The 6,775-nt window shown below is 41.8% G+C and overlaps 1 pseudogene; it reads right to left on the reverse strand.

Annotated features, from left to right (window-relative positions):
* Positions 1-6,775, reverse strand: part of LOC102839645 — a 131,122-nt pseudogene that overhangs the window by 112,126 nt on the left and 12,221 nt on the right.

Here is a 6,775-nt window from a genome sequence, read left to right on the forward strand (position 1 = left end):
GGAGCTCCTCACTGCACTTTTACCTGATCTGCCATCTTGTTTGTTCTCCCCATTTCATTTTTGACAATTTCCAGTTTTCCTTAATTCATACTTCGTACATCCCATGTTCCGATTATTAACGGATGTTTACAGCTGTTTCTGTTCATTTTGAGTTGTGCTCCATCAGCAAATGAAGACTTGAGGGCTTTACTCCATTGGCGTCATCATAGTCAACTCTACTCTGAGGAGGCAGCTCTTCCCCAGTCACATCCTGAGCGACTTCCAACCTAAGGGGCTCATTTTCCAGCACTATATCTGACAGTGTTCTCTGCTATTCATGAGGTTGTCAGTGACTAAATAATCTTTGATGGTCCTGTATCAAAGAGCCCATAAGCATGCTTTCATTCTTTTAAAGGAATCTTTGCATTATCAGCTTACCATCTTCTTTGTAAATTGCTTAGAGCACGTGTCTCCAAGATCTGTGCAAAAGAATATGAACTCTATCATAAGAGGTCTCTGAGTGGTGCAAATGATTTGCTCTATTACTAACTGAAAGGTTGGTTTGAACCTATCCTGTGGAGTTATTGAAGAAAGGACTTGGTGATCTGCTCTCATATGATAACAGCTGAGAAAACCCTGTGGAGTAAAGTCGTACTCTAGAGCACATGGGGCTGCCATGACTCAGAATCCACTTGATGGCACATGTGAAGCATTCCTACACATCAATTCTCACCAAGTTTTAGAGGATGGTGCTCACCTAGTTGAGTTTCTGCCTTCTTGGGTATCTGTACCACACCTGATCCTTTGTGGATGGATTGGTCTAGTATTTGACCATCAGTTTGAAAGTTTGCCTGACTCATAACTCTCTAAGGATATATATATTCACTAATATTCCAAGTTAGGCATACAGATTGTTGTTGGTAAGTGCCATAGAGTTATGTTGTTATTGCTAAGTGCCATCAAATTAGTTCCAACTTCTAGCAATCCTGTAGAGAGTTTCCAAGAGCAACTGGTGGATTTGAACTGTTGACATTATGGTTCATAGCTCAGTGTTAATCCAAGATGCCACAGCAAGAGTCCGTGATCCCTGTGCATTAGACCTCCTAAAACTATGGACAGAAAGTCGTGCACAGGAGGAGCAACAGAGCAGTAGCAGAGGTGCAGCCGCAGACCCAAGAGCCAGATGATGACATAGAGTAGTGGATTTCCCAGTCCAAGAAGCAGGTAAAGCTGAGTGATTTGGGGTGGGAGGCTTGCTTGCAGAGTGGGATGCTTTCAAGGCATCTAATTGGAGAGCTAGGTTTGTAGACTGTAGGCCCACCAAAAAGGAAAAAGAAAGCCTAAACCTACTGCCATAAAGTTGATTCCAACTCACTGCAACCCCGTGTAACACAGTAGAAATGTCTTATGGGGTTTTCTTAGTTGTAATATTTACAAAAAAAGCAGATTGTCAGGTTTTTCTTCAGCTGCACCATTGTTGTTGTTGTTAAGTACCATGGAGTCAGTTCCGACTCATAGTGACCATGCACAGACTTTCGAGGTTGTAAATCTTTATGGGAGCAGAATGCCTCATCTTTCTGCTGTGGAACCGCTGGTAGTTTTGAACTGCTGACCTTGAGGTTGGCAAACCAACTCGTAACCACTATGCTACCAGAGCTCCTTGCTGCACCATTAGGTAGGCTCAAATCACCACCCTTTAGGTCATTGTTGTTGTTAAGTGCCGAGGAGTCGATTCTATCTCATAGCAATCCTGTGTAGGGTTTCCAAGGAACAGGTGGTAGGCTTGAGCTACTGACCTTGTACTTTGCAGTACAGCACTGATCCTACAGCACCACATCAGAAGTCTCTTTAGTAGCTAGTGAAAAACTGCTGGTACCACTTAGGAAGCGAGAACTACAATAAGAACATTAGATAACCCTATAGAATACAAATGAAGAAAATTGCATCTTATAAAGAAAACCAACAATACTATTTCTAAGCAGCAATGATTTGAAACTAAATCCTGATACTTAAAAACACAAGTTAACATTCTTTATGTTTCATATACTTTTTATGTTTCCTTAACTGACTTCAAGGAAGTGAACATCGTTTTATATTCCATATAAAGTTGAAGGAAGTAAGTAAATGCATTTAGATCACTTACTTGGCTAACATACACTAGATACTCAGAGTTAAATGCAAGGAATGCTAGTTTAAAAACATTTCAAATACTTTTCTACCCCCTGGGGAAAGAACTATCACTCTAAGTTCATTTGGCAGAAAGCTCCAGATAACCAACTTTCAATTTTCTATACCATGTCTGATTTAATGTTCTAATCATATTACACAGTGTAACTTAAACAAAGACTACATTTTTTTACTATTCTTCTTTCACACACATATCTCTATGGTTACTTGTTTTACAGTGCTTATTGAGATTTTATATGCTCCCATCCCCACCCCCAGACCTTTCCTTCAATACTTTATGTCCACAATGAGGCCACAAACCAGGAGCCTGGATTATCCCCATGATTAGAGTAAATAGTAACCATGAAGTCACTAACCCACAACTGTTTGCTCAAGTTCTACTTTGGGGCTAGGGACTCTCTCGTTAAATCTTGTTTTCAGTATATAGTTGAAACAATAAAAAGAAACCAACCATCCTTCTCACATCACTCTGTACTCAACTAGGGTCAATGATTCATTGCAAAGACCACAGAGAACTCAGACACCATGCTCAGAGCTATGAGATTTAGTAGGGAAGTTCACAGGTCACAATTCAGGGTCAAAAATGTTCAGGGCACAGTTCTTCCAGTCAGAACAGCCTCTCCTCAGCCTTGTCCACGGGCAGACCTCTCTCTGCCTGGATGATGTTCTAAAGCTCTTTTAGAACTGCTGATAAAGAAATGCCCACAGGACACACCACGCCACCATAATCCTCAAACTGAAGGCACTCGAATCTAGCTCTGTGTGCCAGCAAACCTAGCTCCCCAATTAAGTGCCTGAAAGCACCCAACTCCGTAAGCAAGCTTCCTGCCCCAGTGTTTCCCTCTGTTATACATAAGATTGTTACAAGTCAGAGCTGACACGACCATAACTGACAACAGTAGTTAATATGAATGTCAGGACAGGCTTTTATAGGGACATCTTGAGTTGCGTTTCAAAGATTGAGTAGGATTTCACTAAGCTAGGTAAGGAGGGAAGAACTTTCAAGACTGAGGAAACCAGCATTTTGACTGAATGGCTGAAGGACGAGCTGGAAGGGCAGCTTTGCAGAGGAGCCCATCTCACCTGCTGAAGACTGGGATTTTCCCTGAGGACAAGGAGAGGATACTGTGTCAGATGCACACTGGAGGATAAAAAGGTGATTACAATCTCACAATTCACATGTACAATAAATAGGACAATCACGCTATTTTACAGGAGAGGAAATAGAAATCAAGAAAAGCTAAATGACTTTTCCAAGGATATATAGCCAGTAAGAGGCAGAGCTAGAATGAAAACCAATGTTCTTACCATTTTACCATTGTTTTATAAATTGTGGCCCTTGAACTGCCTATAACAGAATCACCCGGGTTTCCTGGGAGCAAATTCCTAGGATGAGGCTTTCTGCTCCCGTAAAGATCTGCAGCCTCAGAAACCCTGCTCAGGGTCACTATGAGTCAGAACCAACTCCACGGTACTTAACAACAACAACAAACCCTAGGCCTAGTGACTTAGAATCTATGAGAATGGGTTCTAGGAATTTGCATTTTTTCACCATGACTTTATGTGTCTGAAATCTGAAAGTCAGACTAATTGTACCAGCTCCCTTAAAATATCACTTAGTGATGAAAAACAAGACCACATATATGAACTTTAATAAAAGTTTTCCAGGTGCTATTTCGTGAGACGGTTCTGGATACTAAATCTTCACGAGCATTGGTAAGGTAGGCATTACTTGCTCTACCTTTGTTGTTGTTGTTAGGTGCCATCGGGTCAGTACCAACTCACAGCGACCCTATGCACAACAGAATGAAACATTGCCCGTTCCTGGGCCAACCCCACAATTTTTGCCACACTTGAGCCCATTGATGCTACTACTTGGTCAATCCATATCGCTGGGGGTCTTCCTCTTTTTCTCTGACCCTCCACCTTACCAAACATGATATCCTTCTCCAGTGACTGGTCCCTCCTGACAATATGTCCAAAGTATGAGAGACGAAGTTTGGCCATCATGGCCTCCAAGGAGCACTCTGGCTGCACTTCTTCCAACACAGATCTATTGGTTCTTTTGGCAGCCCATGGCACTTTCAGTATTCTCCTCCAACACCATTCTCCTCCAACACCAATATTCACCTCTGTACCTTACAGATGCAGACGTCAAAGATAAGAAATGTAAAGGACTTTCCTTGGGTCACAAAATTGTTGTTGTTAGGTGTGGTTGAGTCAGTTCCAACTCCTTATAACTTAACACATAATACCTTATGCATAATAGGCCACTCCACTGCCTGGTCATACACCATCTTCACAATTGTTGTTACCTTTAAGGCCATTGCAGTGTCGAGTCATCTTGTTGGGGTCTTCCTCTTTTTTGCTGACCCTCCACTTTATCAGCGTAAGGTCACACTACGTGGCTGTTGTTAGGTGACATCAAATCGTTACCAACTCATAGCGCCCTTATGCACAACAGAATGAAACACTGCCTGATCCTGTGCCAACCTCACAATCGTTGCTACACTTGAACCCAAGGCCGCTGCCATGGTACCAATCCATCTTGTTGGAGGTCTTCCACTTTTTCTCTGATCCTTCACTTTATCAAGCATGATGTCCTTCTCCAGAGGCTGGTTCCTCCTGATAACATCTCTGAACTACAAGAGACAAAGCCTTGTCATCCTGGCTTCCAAGGAGCATTCTGACTGCATTCTTCCAACACAGATTGGTTTGTTTTTTTAGCAGTCCATGGTACTTTCAATATTCTCCTCCAACACCGTAACTCAAATGCATCAATTTTTCCATGATATTCATTATTCATTGCCAGGTTTCACATGCATATGAGGCTATTGAATGTACTACTATGGCTTGGGTCATGTGCACCTTAGTCCTCAAGCTGACATCTTTGCTCTTAAACACATTAAAGTGGTCTTGTGCAGCATATTGACCTAATGCAATACATCGTTTGATTTCTTGACTGCTGCTTCCATGAGTATTGATGGTGGATCCAAGAAAAATGAAGTCATTCATAACTTCAATCATTTCTCTAATTACTGTGATGTCATTTATTGGTCCAGTGGTGAGGATTTTTGTTTTCTTTGCATTAAAGTGCAACCCATACAGAAGGTGGTGGTCTTTGATCTTTATCAGTCCATATTTTAAGTCTTGACTGCTGCTTCCATGAGGATTGATGGTTGATGCGAGCAAATTGAAATCTTTGACAACTTTAATCATTTTTTTCTTTTTATTGTGAATTGAGTGCAGGTTTATAGAGCAGATAATCAGTTTTACATTGAACAAATCATATACTTTGCTTCGCTACATGTTTGCAATATCCTCCATGTACCAACAGTTAACAGCATTTACCTTGATTCACTTGTTATATTTTTCCCTGTGTTTCCTGCTGCCTTCATCTTTCCTCTGCTAACCTTCTTATATATTGTCTTCCCTGTCACCTGTATCAACTTATGTCTGCTCTCTAGCAAATGAATAGTTTTCCTCTACCCTACTTCCACACTCCACTCCAACCACCATAGATTTTTTTTTTTCTTTCTTTCTTTGGTTTGAACAATTATATAATTCACAGATTCAAAGTAACAGTGGCAAATGCCCTTTCCACCTCCAACTCCAAACCCTTCACTGTGATTGAGATTTTGTCTTGAGGCCTGAAGTTTTGAATACACTTCCATATCTCTTCTTTTGTTTGGATATCACGCCATAGCTCACCAGGCATCTTAGCTCTCCCAGCGTTTGTTGTAGCGTACCCCAGACCATACTTCGCCAGAGCCATAGCTCACCTGGGTTTTACTTCACCCGGGCCCTTAGTTAACCAGGGGCCCTGGCTTTTAACACTTTACGAGAGCAGAAAGCCTCAACTTTTTCTCATGGAGCAGCTGGCAGACTGGTTCTCATACCTTTGCTGTAGGGGGTTTGTACAATGTGTCTGCCCAGTCTCATATTGTGCTGAAAGTCCCTGCTTTCCAATTATCTTGATGTTGTTTATTGGTCCAGTGGTGAAGATTATTGTTTTCTTTACCTTGAGGTGCAATCCATCCTGAAGGCTGTGGTCTTTGATCTTAACCAGTAAATATTTTAAGTCCTCTTCTCCACCACTCATTTGTCAGTTTGTTGCACTGTGGTGGCTTGTGTGTTGCTGTGATTCTGGAAGCTATACGACAGGTATTTGAAATACTAGCAGGGTTACTCATGGTGGACAGTTTCCATCTGAGCTTCCAGACAAAGACAGACTAGGAAGAAGGAGAGATGGACTACTTCTGAATGTTTAGTCACTGAAAACCTTATGAATAGCAATAAACACTGTCAGCACCAGATTATTGAATATTGAAATATGATGAAGAGCACCAGGTCTGAAGACACTCAAGATACAATTGGGGAAGAACTGCCTCTTCAAAGTAGACTTGACTATGACGACATGAATGGAGAAAAGCCTTCAGGACCTTCATTCATTTCCTAATGTGGCACATCTCAAAATGAAGAGAAGCAGCTGTTGTTGTCAGGTGCCACCGAGTCAGAACCGACTCATAGCGACCCCATGCACAGCAGAACGAAACAATGTCTGATCCTGGGCCAACCTCACTACTGCTGCCACACTTGACGCCATCAA

The sequence above is a fragment of the Chrysochloris asiatica genome, unplaced genomic scaffold, assembly GCF_000296735.1.
Source record: "Chrysochloris asiatica unplaced genomic scaffold, ChrAsi1.0 scaffold00230, whole genome shotgun sequence".
NCBI lineage: Eukaryota > Metazoa > Chordata > Mammalia > Afrosoricida > Chrysochloridae > Chrysochloris > Chrysochloris asiatica.